The sequence below is a fragment of the Bufo bufo genome, chromosome 4 (genome assembly GCF_905171765.1).
Source record: "Bufo bufo chromosome 4, aBufBuf1.1, whole genome shotgun sequence".
NCBI lineage: Eukaryota > Metazoa > Chordata > Amphibia > Anura > Bufonidae > Bufo > Bufo bufo.
In genome coordinates, this window is record NC_053392.1 from 142459792 (window position 1) to 142466510 (window position 6719).

General features: G+C 43.2%; 1 pseudogene; it reads right to left on the reverse strand.

Moving 5' to 3' along the window:
- Positions 1–82: 82 nt before the first annotated feature.
- LOC120997749 lies at positions 83–1284 on the reverse strand (annotated as a pseudogene).
- Between the last annotated feature and the right edge of the window lie 5435 nt (positions 1285–6719).

A 6719-nucleotide genomic window follows, 5' to 3' on the forward strand; every position in this document is an offset into this window, starting at 1 on the left:
ACTGGGGAAAAGTGTGAGCTGGTTGTACCAAACTGATACTCATAGGACCACCCTGAGAAAGACAGTCCCCTGGCATGTACTGCAGACTTCCCCTTGTTTGTGATTGCTCTGCAATTTCTTGGTTACATATAGTGCCACTGTCCATCCATGCCCATATTCATTCCTATTCCACTCATAGGTCCTGCAGGTCGGATCCCCATATGTTGCTTCCTGTCCAACAAAAAACTTCCCATAGGCTGCCCCTCTGGACTATATGCTGCTCCTTGGCTCACTGCTCGATTAGACTGGTCAATCATCGCATCAATGGTCAATTCGTCTTCTAGCATTAATAAACCAGTTATTTACTTGCAATATAGTCAGCCCTGTGTCTTGTGCTAACTGTTTCTTCTGTTCTTCTGAAGGGTATGGATGCGTGAAATGTTGGAAAAGCCACGCCCTCATAATATTCGTTGCTACTTTAGGGACTAGTCCTCTTTTCTTTTGTCTCTTTTTGTCCTTGTCTGGGTCATCATTGTCCCCTGTGTCGGGAGATGCAACACTGTTATCTAAAACATCCCCTTGTTCACTGCTGTTGTCCCCACTTCATGACGCGTACCCACCACTGGAAAGACCCGGCATGCCCGCTGAATGCGTAGACACTGCATCATCGTGATCTCTCCATGAGGCAGGATTATGGCCTGCAAGGTTTGTGAAGGATCCAGAGAGTTCTTCATGGTCAGACTTGGAGCTTCCATCCCTCTCATCAATCACTAAATCTATTGGCATTTTTCCTTTCAAACAGCTGATGTATCAATGGCAGAAATTATCACACAATTCATGGACCTTTTTCTAACTCCAGGAGATGAAACCGCAGGACCTGGATCACCTGGATCGTCAGATTGTCCAGCTCGGGGTTGGAGGAGAACAGTAGCTTCTCTGCACGAACCTGTTTTGCAAATACAGCGATGTCTTCATTAAAGGAATAGGAGGAGCACACATCCCCTCCTGCCACTCCGGGCTCCCGGGGAGTACACATCGCCAGGTCACACTTCTCAAAGACCAGGGCTAGAAGAGGGGGTGTCCATAAATGGCATCTTTGTCCCGTTTGAGGGCATCGTTGACAGCAGATCCCATGCTGGTGGGCATAACATTTGGATGAGGGGCATGAGTTCCATAGTGCTGGCTGGCATGTAAAGGGGGTCCATGGTTTAAGTGGTGTACCTGTGGGATAGGTCGAGGGTCATGGGGATCACCATACATAGAGGTTGGCACCCCTACTCCATCCATGGCATAGTGCGGTAACTCACCATACTCAGGAGATGATAGTTCCTAGTCGATTATTCTAAATTTTATTACAGTACACGAGGCTCCCATTATGCGTAACTTTCTTTTACTGAATCCGCAGCTAAAGAGTTAAATATCAAAATATAAAGAAAAAACTTGTTTAGGTACAACCTAGCATGCTTGAACATATGGTAACCAATGAGGATGTATCAGAGGTCATATAAGCAATATGAGGATAAACTCCGCCCTCTTTCTTTAGCTGCGTCCGCAGTGATAACAGCTGAGTGAAAATTTTCTTGTTATATTAATTATATAATTCTATCATATTTGCTCATTATTGTTCTTATTTTCTATATTCACTCCTTGTTTCTTACCCCCTCCTGAATTAACTTGTGGTTTTATTCATCTTTTTTCATCTTTTTTACTTAACATATGTGTCCTAATTTTCCTTTCCGACGTTGGTTGTTCAGCCTTCGTCTCTCGCCTGTTCCAGTCAGAACGAGCGCTGGATGGACATTGTTAATCTGCTGTGTAGAAAGATTTTACCTCACAGGTGTCCTCATAATTTACTCTCTGCGGCCATATTAGTGACTGCTCGCGCTCTCTCTCTCTCTCTCTCTCTCTATATATAAATATAAATATATATATATATATATATATATATATATATTAATTCTGCCTTTGAATACCTCACCTGAGGAAAATACTTTTGATATATACACATATATTATATTATTTTACCGGTAGTTAATTATCTACCCTTACAGGCCTCACTATAAATTGTGAATTTCTGTTATTACAGTGCCCTCATATATATATATATATATATATATATATATATATATATACAGTACAGACCAAAAGTTTGGACACAACTATTGTATTATTTTCCCTTATAACATGGTTATAAGGGAAAATAATAGCATTCTGAATACAGAATGCATAGTACAATAGGGCTGGAGGGGTTAAAAAAAAATAAAAAAATATTTAACTCACCTTAATCCACTTGTTCGCGCAGCCGGCATCTCTTCTGTCTTCTTGTGTGAGGAATTGGACCTTTGATGACGTCACTACGTTCATCACATGGTCCGTCACATGATCCATCACCATGGTGATGGATCATCTGAGGGACCATCTGATGAGTGTAGTGACGTCATCAAAGGTCCAATTCCTCACACAAGAAGACAGAAGAGATGCCGGCTGCGCGAACAAGTGGATTAAGGTGAGTTAAATATTTTTTTTTTTTTTTTAACCCCTCCAGCCCTATTGTACTATGCATTCTGTATTCAGAATGCTATTATTTTCCCTTATAACCATGTTATAAGGGAAAATAATACAATCTACACAACCTTGAACCCAAACCTGAACTTCTGTGAAGAAGTTCGGGTCTGGGTACCACATTCAGTTTTTTTATCACGCACGTGCAAAACGCATTGCACTCAGGCGATAAAAACTGAACAACGGAACGCAATCGGAGTCAAAACTGACTGCAATTGCGTATCTACTCGAGCGGGTTTGCCGCAATGCATCAGGGCGCATCCGGACCTAATCCGGACACGCTCGTGTGAAAGAGGCCTTACCGTCGCCCTACTGCTGCCCTTGTATGACATCAGCATCTGCGACTCATCTACCCCACACAACAGTAAAAGTCGCACATGACAATTACTAGACCACCCGTAGCCATGACAGGGGCCGCTCTGCCGGACATCATCCTGCCCATTCCATAAAGGTTTCTAGACAGGAGGACGCATTGTGTCTCCATGGCAACACACAGCGGCTCTGCCCGCTCCCGTATGCAAACACAGAGCAGGCAGGTGCGGCTACTGCAAACCTCCTCTCCCTTCTCCCGGCCGCAGCACAGGATCAGGGGCATCACCCAGGCCTCCTCACCTGACACATGTGACTCCCGGCCGCCCACCGCTCTCACGTCCAGCCTGTCACTTCACCAGACTGCAAGAAGCCCGCACACACCTCACAGGAAGGAACCCGCGGAGGCGCGACAAGTCTACTGCTAGAATCAGATGAGAGCAAAGTGGGCGTAACAGGGATCCGCACACCTACCGCATTTAGGGTCAGTGCTCCAGACTAAAAAAAATACCTAGTAGCCATTGGCTCCTGAACTGAAAAATTTAGGAGCCAAATAAAATTTTTAGTCGCCAAATCGAAACCGAATAAAAATTTTGGTATCGTGACAACGCTACGCCGATCAGATCGGCATAGGGTTGTTTCGATACCAAAATTTTGATTCGCTTTCGTTACCATAAAAAAGTATTGCAAAACTAAATACCACGCGAATAAAAAACAAAACACCAAAAAAAGCCGTGTGCATTTTGCATTTTATTTTTTTGGGTGACAAGGTGACAAAAAAATGGCGAAACGCATGTTTTTTATTTATTTATTTCTGTTACGGCGCTCACCGCATAGGAGATATTTTTAAATAATTGAATAGTTTGGACTTTTCGGACGCAGCGCTATGTAATATATTTATTTATTTATTGTTTATAAATTTTATATGTAAAATTGGAAAAGGGGGGATTTAAACTTAATATTTTAGGGTACTTTCACACTAGCGTTTTTCTTTTCCGGCATAGAGTTCCGTCACAGGGGCTCTATACCGGAAAATAACTGATCAGGCATATCCCCATGCATTCCGACAACGTTGGGGTTGTCGGTGCATCACTCAGGTATCTATCTTATGGCTTTTTAGCGGTCAATTCAGCATGAGTGATCTATATACTTTGTGATATTTGCACTATGCACTTTATATTTGTTTCTTGTACATTGTATGACATCTCTACCCTGTCCTGATAGTTCTGCCTGATTATATGCATTTGACCTCCTGTCTGGCTTATATGCATAATATATGCTATATATATATATATATGAAGAAAAATGGCAGCACTGGCTCAAAGGAGAAGGTACGGGTGCACGTCCCAAGGGGAATAGACTTATAACCCCAATAAATGGATCCAGAAAAAAGAGCGGCACTCCGGTAGGTAAAAGCAAGTGAACCCTTTATTCACCCAGGTGGTGCAACGTTTCGGCTCCAAGCATGAGCCTTCTTCAAGCAAAAATAGGGAAATCAATCAACATACAAGTCATGTGATCACATATCACCCAGTGGGTGTGTTACAAATCATAACAGCAATATAAAAAATAAATAAATACAGTGTCTCATAGTGCATTAAATGAATCATGAATTAAGAAGCATGACCATGCATGCTATATACATCATAAACGTGATACAAAATATATAAATCAAATACAATAAATTTGATCAGACAATGCGTCCACACTGATTGTACATAAGTGTAAATAATACAAGGGGAGGAGCAAGGCAGTGGTGCCGCAGACATACCGAACCAGCGGGGAGGCTCATTCAATGTCGCCATGTCGGCGTTGTGGACATCTCATTGCGCAGGCATGGCGAAGCACCAATAGCAGGCATTGGACATACAGGAAGCGCCGCGCATCATCACAGCAGGCCGGCAATCGTACGTCTTACAGACGTCATTCCAGTCAGCCGCGATGATGCGCATGCCCAGTAGAGGGCCTAGCTGGAAAGCGCCATCTTTTCCACAGGGGGATCTTCCTATATACAAGATACATCTGACTTTCTGGTCAAACTTCAGGATGTTGATTTGACACAGGTGTCTTCAGTTGTGCTTGCATCATTTGATGTGACTTCATTATACACATCAATTGTGCATGAAAGGGGTATCAAGGCCGATGAGCAAATGTTGATGACATCAACTTATACTCCTCAAGCCTCTGAATTTATAATTGATTTGCTCAGAATTGTGCTATAATATAACTATTTTCTTTTCAGAGATGTATTCTATTTGCAAGAACGTGGTGTGGCTATGGGGTCTCACGTGGCCCCCACGTATGCAAATATTTTTATGCGGTGCTATGAGGAGGATGTCGTCTATTTGTCCCACCACTTCAGCCATGTGCTGAGGTGGTGGAGATACATCGACGACATCTTCCTCATATGGACAGGTTCAGAGACTGACTTGATGAACTTTCATAGCTTTTTGAATAGCCATGATCCGGATTTACAATTTACCCTCGTTTTTTCCAGAACTGAGATCCAGTTTCTGGATACCCGAGTGATGTTTAATGAGGGCATGCTGTATACTGAACTATATACAAAACCTACCGATACCAACACTTTTCTATGTTATAACAGCTCCCACCCTAGGAGAATGATCCAGTCATTGCCTTTCTCCCAATTTCTCTGGGTCAAATGTGTTGTGTCAGATGAGGCCAAGTTGGATGCGACCCTAGACTCCATGGCCAATAGGTTTCAAGCACGGGGTTACCCCAAACGACTATTGAGGGAACACATGAACAGGGTTCACACTCTAGACAGGGTTCGCACTCTAGACAGGACTGAGTTGCTGATGAAGCGGAGAACTGTCCGCAATAGGGATAGTATTCCGTTCGTCACAGTATATACTGAACTCAGCCCCTCTATAAATAGGATCCTCAATAAACACTGGGGTCTGCTTGGCACATGTTTCAAAGATATCCCCGAGTTCTCATGTCCACCCTTATCATCTTACCGTCGATCCAGAAACTTGCGGGATCAATTGGTTAAAGCCGATATTGGCCCCAAGGGATCCCTGAGACAAACCAAGTTGGCGCAGTCCGGCCAGGGCTGTTTTCCCTGTCTGAATTGCGTCAACTGCAAATACATTCGCAAAGGGAGGAATTTTGTACATCCTATTACTGGCGCAACCTATAGTATCTTATTTCATCTAACCTGTGATTCAAACCATGTCATCTATGTATTATCCTGCCCATGTAATTTGCTTTATGTGGGCGAGACGACAACCGAATTGAAGACTCGCCTCAATAATCATCGCCTCAGTATCCTGAAAAAACGGTTGGATCTGCCGGTATCCAAGCATTTCACTGAGGCCAAACACAGAGAAGGTGATTTGAGGTGCTGGATCCTTGATCACATACCTCAGCCCAGACGAGGTGGTGACAGGTCCAGGATACTTAAGCGTAGAGAGCTCAGCTGGATCCACAAGTTGGACAGCTTGAAACCCAAGGGTTTAAATGTCGAATATAATTTTGGGGATGTTTTATGAGGGTTGGTTTGCCCCTGGTGTCTAGCGGGATGTTGTTCCGCTACTTGTGTACATACTTGGAGAGTTATACAGCTCAATTTATTCTAGCTCTAATATTTTTTTCTTCTTTTTTTAGATCACCTACACTCAGCACCGTGGGGGATGGAACATATGGATGGTGTGCACACAGTATACCACAGGAGGGGGTCACTCTACTGTACTTTGTATTTTGTTTTTTTATACTATGGCATCTTTTATCTTTGTTTTTGCCAGGCATGGCAGGCACCGCGGGATTGGTTTTTGTGGTATAACAGCCCCCGTTGGTGTAATGTGTTTATGATATCTATGATATTTATTTTATTACCCTGTGGCATC